The sequence below is a fragment of the Diuraphis noxia genome, unplaced genomic scaffold, assembly GCF_037042655.1.
Source record: "Diuraphis noxia isolate RWA-SAM2 unplaced genomic scaffold, SU_Dnox_SAM2 contig0004, whole genome shotgun sequence".
In the NCBI taxonomy this organism is placed as follows: Eukaryota; Metazoa; Arthropoda; class Insecta; order Hemiptera; family Aphididae; genus Diuraphis; species Diuraphis noxia.
In genome coordinates, this window is record NW_028301714.1 from 12424526 (window position 1) to 12436325 (window position 11800).

Consider the following 11800-nt stretch of genomic DNA (forward strand, 5'->3'; position numbering starts at 1 on the left):
GTTTTAAAACAGAAATACATATTTTAATAATAACATATTAAATAATAACATATAATAACATATAATAACATATAACATATTTAATAATCCATAAATATCTTGCAATAAACATAAATATTGTTATGTTTCAGATGTGTACCGGAACGTTGGTAGATGAAGTTATCGCATACAAAGAACAGGTCGAAAAGACGACAATAGAGTTGAACAATATCAACGACCAGCTGGCCAAGTCGGTGGCAACACAGGTGTGCCTTAGGCGATGCGTGGACGAATTAACGGTGCTAGCAGAACATGAACGTATGAAGCGGGACCGAAACGAGCTGGAACTGCGGAAGACGGTTGATCAGCTGACAGCCGAGCTTGGCGAAGTTCAAGAGGAAATCGCCCGGTTGCAGTCGGCCGAGGCCAAGATATCGGTCAAATTAATGCACCAATAATCTGCACAGGACGAACTCGACGAAGTCTTGCGTACAGAAAACGCCAGGCTGCAGGCCCGGCTGGGAAGGAGTGCACTTGTGGAGGCCGCGCTGCAGTCGAAGGTACACGATCTGGATCTGGAGCTGACCAAGCTAACGGGAGTGACGCAATTCGAGCAGGGGCAGTACCAGGACGGTTTTGGAAGTGAGATGATAGACAGCTCGTCAATGTCAATGATACTAGATCAGTGTAGTTTGTCACAAATGAGCCATGACCAAAAGGCCAGTTGTCTGGACCTAGGAAGCGGTGATGACCCATTGATACCTAGTTTGTTGTTGTTGTCAACAAAAAGCTGTTCCGTCATTGAGGATGACCAACTATCTAATTCGCAGTCGATCATTGACGACCACCAACTGTCGTGTTTGGAGTTGACCGACGACGACCACCGATCGCCAAGCCCAACTCAAGCTGCTGTGCAAGAAAATGCCGATGAACTGAGAAATCGTCGTTTGGCTGAACTAATAAAACAATACGAGGGCCTGCACGGATATGCGGTCTACCGAAATTTTTCTGCTCAGATAAGTTAGACATATTATGCAGACCGCACACCTATAATACGCAGTAAATAGTAATAGTAGTATGTAAATAAATAGCCAAATTAAAATAGTAATCAAATATTTTAATTATTAGTATATTAGTAAAAATCATTAAAAATAATGGTATGTAAATTAATAATACAATACGCAATGTCATAAGTCAAAAATATTTTTAAAAAAACCAAAAAATCTTACTAAGAAAATTAAAAATTATGTAAAAAATATTAAAAATAATTTTATGTATAAAAACTTTAACGATCAACCGCTTTAATGTCCCTCAATTAATTGCATGATAATATGCATTAATACATGGTTGGTTTACTGTTCGACGGCTGTTCAGTTACTAACAAACTTATTAAATACACTACCAGACTGTGGTATATAAGTGATTTTGTCTTTTAGTATAAATATAGGCGTAAAATACAAAACTTTATCGTAGGTATACAATATATTACAGCAAATTATATTTGGGTCAATTTTATCTTTAAATGTTTTTTTTATCGCTGCTCAGATAAGCTTTGAAAATAAAATTCAAAATTCTCCTAAATTTTTCATACATTAAAAAAATTAAATTTCAGAAAGTTAGAAAAAAAATTAAAAAATAAAATTTTGATTATTTCCAATAATAAAACAAACGAGTAAGTGGGTAACATTTTGATGTAGATTAAGTGTCTAGAGATCCAAGAATCACTGTAATGGATGTGTTGAGTTTGAATTACAGACCATTGTATGCGAAAAATGATTGTGAGCGAACACGATCTGTCAGCATATAATATTACCAAGTAAATTGTATAATATTATTGTGAAAAAAAGTATTTTATTTTACTACCTATTAGGATAGATATTAATACTTCAGTAGATTAAATTAATTTACAAAAAAAAAATTGCATTTGAAGATGTCATTGTGTGTATAGTGTATACAATACAAAAATTTAGTCTAAAGATTAAAAGTTTTAAGCATCGACAAAGAATATTTTTAAATTGCAACAAATCAAGTAAAATCGTTATTGTTGGTTTTATTATAATATGTAATTTTTGTCTAAATTTGAATATGAAATGTCTTTAAAAATAACAATGTTTTTATATTTTTTAGATTTTTTGTTACAGAATGAAATATGAATTATCTATGAGAATACTGAAAAATGTTTCTGAATGTCAATAGAATTTTTTTCGTTGGTTGAATTGATTGAAAATTTACTATTTTTCAGTTAAAAAATGATAATATTTTAAATTTTTATAGCTAAGAATTTTAAATTCTAAATATATATTCTCATAGATAATTCATTTAAATTTATACGAAAATTACATGTTATAATAAAACTAACAATAGCGATTTTACTTGATTTGTTGCAATTTAAAAATATTCTTTGTCGGTGCTTAAGTCTTTAATCTTTAGACTAAATTTTTATATTGTATACACTATACACCCAATGTCATTTTCAAATGCAATTTTTTTTTTTTTTTTGGATTAATTTGATCTACTGAAGTATTAACATCTAATAGTAAAATAAATTACTTTTTTTTACAATAATATTATACAATTTACTTGGTAATATTATATGCTGGCAGACCGTATTTGATCAGAACATTTCTCTCAGGCGGGCACATAGTGCTACGGGTTTAGCGCACCAGGGGCATGGAACTCATACTGGTGGAAAGTCACAGGAAAGTACCTAATTCCAGTGGAAAAAATGTATTCTTGATGTGAGGGGATGTAACTCACATTATAATTGACAATACCTTCAACATGCTGCCTTGCATACTGAGGAAAGATTCTTAATGAAAGTGGTGATGGAATGAAGTCAATATTTCATGGGCAGATTGAGTATTCAACGTGTATGTACTACAAATAATGCAGAAGTAAAAGGAAATACTGAGGACTATAAAAACAAAGAACGGGCATACGTGGCTTACACACAGCTTTCTCATGAGACACGACGATCCTGCCCAATGTACAACCTGCGGAGAAGCTCTAACTATCAAACACGTCCTTCTACACTGCCGAAATTTTACAGATACCAGAACCTCCTTAAACATTCCAGAACACCTCTACGAAGCACTCGGACCGGACTATGAAAATTCTATTAATATTCCAACTTTCCTAAAAATAACCAAACTTTATAACCTCATATAATTTCATATGTTTTCCTAGATATTCCCCTACTTTAATTACACATACCTACCAAGAATAATTTTATTGTAATATTGTAAAATGTATTGTAAATTGTACCTGTATATATAAGTAATATTTTAAAATATGTAAGCTAATAACCTTAGTTGTTGAGGCTTTAAAGTAATAAAAAAAAAAAAAAAAAAACAAAAAAACAAGAATACCTGGGTCACATAATGAAGAATAACAAAAGATTGATGCAACTTCAAATTCAAACGAAAATAGAAGGCAAAAGAAATGTTGGTGGATATCTTGGTTAAAAAATCTCCGGGAATGGTTTATTACGACAACAATTGAACTATTTCGATCATCGTTAGAAAGAGAAACAACATTCAATATTATGGTTTTCAATATCCGATTGCAACCGGGCCATTTCCTGTTGCACCTCGATAAGCTCGACCTTCAGCTAATCAACCTTCGTCCAAAGAAGACCGTATTCGCTCAGAATCGTTTTTCGGGTACAATGATCCTTAATTCAAATTTAACACATCCATTATAGTGATTCTTTGATCCCTAGACACTTAATGTACATCAAAATGTTACCCAATTACCCGCTTATTATTGGAAATAATCATAATTTAATTTTTTTCCTGTTGACCAAGTATCAAACACTTCTCTAATCCTCGCGCAATTATAGCAGCATAGACGTCCGTTTAATATCCTATGTCTAACTTCAAACGTTCGTAATAAAATAACCTAAATTTCTGAAATTTTTTTTAATGTATGAAAAATATAGGAGAATTTTGAATTTTATTTTCATAGCTTACGTAAGAATTGATTTTTTTATACATTTCTAACTTAAATAATTATCAAATCGTCGTGTTTTTAACAAAATTATAAAAAAAAAAATTAAATTACGATTATTTTCAATAAAAAATTATTAAGAATCATTGTCATGCTTGCTTTCGTATTGGGTGCTGCTCGGGTATGCGGTCTACCGACAGGACGCGGTCTACAAACATGTATGTAGACCGCATATCTGTACAGCGATAAAAAAAGCATTTAAAGATAAAATTGACCCAAATATAATTTGCTGTAATATATTGTATACCTACGATATAGTTTTGTATTTTACGCCTATATTTATACTAAAAGACAAAATCACTGATATACCACAGTCTGGTAGTGTATTTAATAAGTTTGTTAGTAACTGAACAGCCGTAGATCGGTAACCTAACCGTGTATTAGTGCATATCATCATGCAATGAATTGAGGGACATTAAAGCGGTTTATCGTTAAGGTTTTTATACATAAAATTATTTTAAATATTTTTTTCATAATTTTTAATTTTCTTAGTAAGATTTTTTTGGTTTTTTTAAAAATATTTTTGACTTATGACATTGCGTATTGTATTATTCATTTACATACCATTATTTTTAATGATTTTTACTAATATACTAATAATTAAAATATTGGTTATTATTTTAATTTGATTATTTATTTACATACTACTATTATCATTATGGTGCAGTTAAGTTAAGTTAATTTTAATTTTTTTTTATATATCACGAGGAACCAACAGAAAACTTATTCTTTCGATTTTTGTAATTTATTTTTCTGATGGTATAATACCTATCATCAATTCATAATAATCAGATTAAATTTTAATCTTCACTAGTAAATAGTAATAATATTATAATAGGTACTGATAAGCGTCTTGGCAAATATTTGTATAGTGTATAAATTAAAATACTAAGGTAATTACTAATTAGTAATTACTTATGATTATTGTGACTTGAAAAAATAATTAACTTTTTTTTAACCGAGTTAAGTTTATTTTATTTTCTATCTTAACTTTTAACTTATCTAGTTAATTTTTTTTTTACTAACTTTTAACTTAACTAACTGAAGGCAATTTTATTGAATTAAATTAACTTGCCAAAGTTAATTTTTTTCCATTAACTTGCCCACCTTTGCTGCGTATTATAGGCAGTGTTGTGCTTAGATAATTTTTTTGTATTTAGATATAGATAAGATACTCGTATATGAACTCAAAATATATCTAGATATAGATACAGATAAAATCAATTTTATCTAGATGAAAATGAGATGATTTTTTATAAATGTTATTCTGAAAACATGATTTTGTTAAATTTTATTTTTTATATTAGGTTTGTAGAAAATATTAATACAATTATGAGTTATGACTATATATCTCAATACTCAATTGTGATGGTATGATACTTTTTCCATAGGCAATGAATAATAATAAATTAAATATTTATAACTTGCAGTAGTTATAATTAATAAAGTTTGTTGGCGAATGGCGAGTGGACTGAGAGGAGCTGGTGGTTTATTCTTATTAGTTATTGGTATTTTAGATTCTGAACGAAGTGATGAATGTATTGATTTTACAATGATGTGTGTTTTTTTTGTTTTTTTTTTTTTTTGAGTCTGTGTACAGCATAACTAGTCGAAATAATGCTTTAATTTCAAACTTTGGGGAAGGTTTCCGATGTAAAAGTTAATATCCTTGGTGCATTATAAAGGTCAAAAGTAAACATTTTCCAACAGTTTTCAAAAAAATCGAGAAAAACAAAAAAAATGACAGAAAAACGGGTATTTTTAAGCAAAACCAGTTTTCGACCAAATCAATTTTTTTATATGGTTGTAATTCAAAAACTAATCACTGTAAATACTTGAAATTTTCACCAAATGTTTATGTAAGTGTTATCTATATACAGTTTAAAGTTCACAAATTTTTGACTCTTTTTGAGTTATTTATAGACCACTGAAATTTTAACTTTTTTGAGAATTTTTTTTTGAAGTGCTGGTAAAAAAATACTGAACGACCAAAAAAACTTGAAAATTTAATACAAGGTTCCTTATGAGTTTTTATTATTTTAGCTAAAAAAAATTAAAAATCGTTAGTCACAATTTTTTCTTATAAGCGTTTATAGTTCAAATTTTTACGAAATCTGTCGAAAACGCGAAAATGTGCAAGTAATTTTGAAGTTGAAAAATCATAAAATCATTTTGTGTTTATAACTAAGGATTAAAAATACAACATTGAGTTTTCTATTAGTTTTCCTTCAAGTAGCTATAGAGAAAACTCGAAACATCATTATAGGAAAAACTTTAAGTGCGTTTGAATTTTAAATTTTTACGAAATAGCGTAACGATAACGATTTATCCTCAAACGATTTTAAAAATTTGTGATTATTCAAAAAGTATAAATCGTATATACTTGAAAATTTTATCAGTTATTTAGATTGGCATTTTATTTACATGATTTAATTTTCAAAATATTTTGACTTTTTTTGAGATATTTATAGACGACTGAAATTTTCAATTTGTCTGAAAATTTTTTCTTGAAGTGTGGATAAAATTTTTTTTGCCCTATCAAAATACTTGAAAATTTAATACAAAGTTCCTCATAAGTTATTCTTATAGTGATTAATTAATTATAAAAAAACATAGGCACGATTTTTTAAATTAGCATTTGAAGTTCAAATATATAATAATAACTCAAAAAGAGTCAAAATTTGTGAAAATTAAACTGTATATAGATATAACATTAACATAAACATTTGGTGAAAATTTCAAGTATTTACAGTGATCAGTTTTTGAATTACAACCATATAAAAAAATCGATTTGGTCGAAAACTGGTTTTGCGTAAAAATTCCCGTTTTTCTGTCATTTTGTTTTTTTGTGTTTCTCGATTTTTTTTAAAACTGTTGGAAAATGTTTGCTTTTGACCTCTATAATGCACCAAGGATATTCATTTTTACATCGGAAACCTTCCCCAAAGTTTGAAATTGAAGCATTATTTCGACTAGTTATGCTGTACAAAGACTCAAAAAAAAAAAAAACAAAAAAAACACATCATTGTAAAATCAACATATTCATCACTTCGTTTTTAGAATCTAAAAATATGTATTTCTGTTTTAAAACATTTTATATTATATTATATGTACTTAATCAAACTAGAACTAAAATCTTATTGTACAATTCATATACTTCATATTATATGTATAGTATCCGTAATATTGAAAAAATATATACTTCACAAATTATTAACAAACCTAGTGTAAAACTGTAAACTGTATTGTAATTTAAAACAATATACCCATTGGCCATTAAAATAAAGTATCTATATACTGAATCTATAAGTTCAGCAAAATAAAAGTTTTTCAATTCTTTCAGGGATAGTTCAGAGGCTCTCTCGGCGTTGTTTCGCACAGTAGTCCACGTTGAACATGTCGTTGAACCGATCAGTGGTTGTCGTCGGTCAACTCCAAACACGGTGCCGCATCCAGAAAACTGGCCTTTGGTCATCGTTCATTTGTGACAGATTACACTGATTTAGTGTTATCAACGTAACCGAACTATCTATCGTCTCACTGTCTAAACCGGTCTGGCACTGGATCTTCTGCATTTGTGCCACATTCGTTAACTTGGTCAACTTCAACTCCAGATACCTTCGACTGCACCGTGACTTCCAAAAGTGTATTTTTCCTCACTTGGGCCGCAGCCGGCAGTCAATATTGACTCAATTTATAAAATATAAATATTTTTAAAATTTAAATTTAAAATTATTGAAATATTATATAATTTTGAATAGTTGCATACTTAAAATATTTAACAGCGATATCCATTGCTGCACACACTAATAGACAACAAAACGGCTTGTTCAACATTTGATAGGTATAACATATTGTATGCGTGGTTTCTGGGTAGGTAGTATTTACCATTTAATTTTGTATCTACTCACAACTTTTCTAAGGCATTCAATACTTGCAGTATAGACACATTTCCAATTCCCGTTTCGTCGCTGCATAGTAATGGATTACATTTTTGTCGTTTGAACGATAAACGAAGAAGGACATTTTTTCACATTGAATTTAGGTATAGGTACAAAGCATTTCTTACACACAACACAGCAAAACGAACGTCTTATGTGATGTAAAAAAAAATCAACAGTCACGGGTGGCAGATGTGAAACATCGAAAATTATTCTTTATTTAAAAGGGACAAAACAGTGTCTGCTTTCTGCGCATGAATTTGTCAGATACGTTAAGTGCATGTGCGTGTTGCTTGCGTCGTTAAGCCGAAAAACGGTTTCCCATCAACAATAGATGATTGGGTTATAGGATTACGTATACCTACTACATCTGCATATTTTTTATTATTCCATTCTATATGAAAATGTGGGACACGGGTAGCCCAATCACATGGACGTATAGACACAGCGCTACTTGTTATTTACAAAAATGATCTTTTTAAATTACTGTTTAATCATATTAATAATAATTTTATAGAAGTCTATAATTCTGATTAATATGCAAAAGTAATAACAAATACAAATACTAAAAACACGACGGATTATTAATGATTCCCATACACGCCACCATCTTAATTATTCCTAATTGGATGGAGAGCTCTAAATAATTGGCATTGAATTAAGTTTTATCAAATGGATAATAATATAAGTGACGAACTGTAGAAGTATGAAAGGGACTTTGAAGTTAATCAAAGAAAGTAGTACGAGAGAGTCAATATTATCATAATATGCTGCAACAGTTTTCCGAGAAAAGTTAAATTAGCAACTTTCCCTCGATAGACTAAAGTACTCAGACCGCAATCATGTTTATAACTGGTAATAACTATCACGAGGCAAATTGTCAATATTTAAAATTATACAAATACAGCTCGCGTAACATCAATATAAATAAATCGACTTTTGGACAGAAGACAACGTACGATATTTACGTTTGTGTGTATGAATAAACAGTAAGTATACATACTATGAAATACACTAACTATTATGATACGCACATAAAAAAAATGCAGCTGTAAGCATTTGAAAAAGTATTAACTTTAATCGTACAAATTAAACGGTACAAATAACAGTTCTGAAATATACCTATATATAGTGTATTAATGTAATGTTTACTAACACCGTGCGTGGTATCTATATTTATATTACTTATGTACGAGTAATTACCTACGTCATTAAATATTCAGCGTTATGCGTTGGAAATTTTGGATTTTCAGTAACAACATTAATATTATATAGCAATGGTGTATAAATCATACGTTGATTGCATCACTGTTCTCTCTCTCTCTCTTTCTTGGAAAAAAATAAAATAAAACAATATTATTTGTTCGCCAAAGCACATTCCATAATAATTTAGGTTTCGATTGGAATGATAGGGTTAAGAAAATGATGCACTGCATGATAACCTATATAATAACGGCATTAAAAAATTGCCAATAATGCTACAATAATGAATAAACTGCATTTTAACCAAGGAAAATGCAATTAAAAATGACTTGATAATGTAAAAGTTTAGCTGAAAAACATTTTTTTAATATCAAATAATAATTTATCAATGAACACATTTTTATATGGAATGTTCAGATAAATTAATTCTTAAAACTACTAAACACAATTTAATAAATATCGTTCTCATTGCGTATGAAGTCTAGACAGTCAACGTACCTATTACGTAACCACTACTACCCAATCTCTAATCATTTTGAAAATAGCTAAGAATCTATTTTCAGTAACATTTTCCGATATGGCGATAATATTTCATTACGAAATCATGAAATTTGTAGTAATCTAGTTAAAATAAATCAATTATTTGCAGTATAAATATGTACGCAAATATTTTTAAAAGGTCTAATATGCGGTAATAAACTGACACACAAGTACTAAAAATGCATTTATTTACGAATATTATAGGAAAACTAAAAAAACATGCAAAAATAAAATTATATATTTGAATTCCGTGATATGTATGAATTGAATTTTGTTTTTAATTAGCTACGACCTGGATTACTATGAAAGAAAATGCAAATGCTACAAAATTCTAGCCTTAGTATTGAGTAATGATATAATCATTATGTTTATTTATATTGTTAAAAAATACTTACCAGCTTGTTTATTATTGGCACATTTTCAAAAAAAAAAAAAAAAATGAATTTATTCCATCACCATAGATGGGCACTCCTCAACTCTTAAAACTTTTAATACACATCACCATTTTATTAATGTGCATTTATTATTCAAATTTTTAAATGTTTATGAAAAATTAATTTTACTGACACTTTTTATACACTGCAGTTTACGATTAATGTGTTTTTTTCGGTACCTAGTATATTATAAATAAATATAATTATCGTTTTATTTTCAGAAATACTACGTTTAACAACGTTTTTTAGTAGGTTGGTGATCGTGTTTATCATACTATAATATTATGACGGAAAACATATTATACGCTATTATATTGTTTTCCTTGCGATATAAACCACATGAGGTCGTCGACTATGCATAGTAATTGCTGTACTAGAATATAAATATATTATAATCAGGCCATCGGGGTAATGGAGTTGTTGCATATTTTGTAATTTTGTTTTTATTATTCAGATTTATTGCTGAAATAGTTAGCAAATGTGTTTTACAGTAATGCGAGCATAGTTTTGTATAATATTGTAATATTTTAGGCTTTTATCACGTAATAGATATTATGCAAGTTTGATTAAAAAATGTTTGTAATAGTAACTCAAAAAAGGATAAAACTAAATATGTGTTTTATTTAAATTTTAAATTTTATTTATTATGTACCTAGTTTTTGTAATTTATTTAGTCAATATTATAAAAATAGTTTACGATAGTTGTTGATTATTTATTTATTGATGAATATATTTAAAAATTTATCTAAAATATTCGTTTTTCATAATTTCGTAAATTTTTAGTGCAGCAAATCTGACCTAATTTTAAATATTTGAATTAGACAGGCATAAAATAAGTATTAAAAATGAATTAGATTACCTACTCAAAAATAATATCCGAGAGTGTGTTTTGGTGGTTTGATGACATTTCCAAGGAAATAAAAGCCTCTTCTGTGTGATTCGCTTTTATGAAATGTCGAAAGTTACGAGACGACCTTTGTTCTCGTCGAAGTGCGCCTGTCATCAGTTGCAACGCTACCACCACCACCGACGTTCATAAAAAAATTGACCTTTATTTTCATCGGGTTCGCAATGCAAATGACATTATTATCACTGACGTGAAAGTATATTATATAATGAATCAAAAATTGTGTTTATATTGCAAATTAATAACTAGGGCCCGTATTTCAACGCAAAGTGCATCTTTTTTTGGCTGATCATAGGCAATGCTTTCCAAATATATAATTTATTTTATGTAATGAGTTTTCAAAACTAATAATATTTTATTTTGCATATTTGGTGTTTTTTTTTATTTTAAGAGCTTTTTTTAGCGTCATTGGGTCATTTTTATGGGTTTTAATGCATATTTGTTCAATATACTATAAAAATTTGACGTTTTTATTGATATATAATATAGTATCTATGTTTAGAATGAATAAAATTGCCTCAAAACATATGCGTATCAACATCATAGCAGCATCAACTCAATTTAAATTTTTTTTTGTTTTTAAATAAAATAATAAACATATTTTAATAATAAATTCTAAATTAAAATATCAAATTGTATAAAAAAATATAAATTACATTTTTTTGGTACAACAACATACTTCAATTTAATGTACCTATGCGATAATCATTTGCACTGAGTAATGACGATTGACGAAAGTGATTCAATATTGTTAACAATCACTGAAAGAACAGAACAAACATACAATA

At 28.7% G+C, this 11800-nt stretch overlaps 1 long non-coding RNA gene across 1 annotated transcript; it reads left to right on the forward strand.

The window, feature by feature from the left end:
• Nucleotides 1-4340: 4340 nt before the first annotated feature.
• On the forward strand, nt 4341-7753 carry LOC149055716 (uncharacterized). Its single transcript, XR_016191808.1, has 2 exons — nt 4341-4423; nt 7331-7753. It is a non-coding gene; the product is annotated as an uncharacterized LOC149055716 (long non-coding RNA).
• Nucleotides 7754-11800: the final 4047 nt, after the last annotated feature.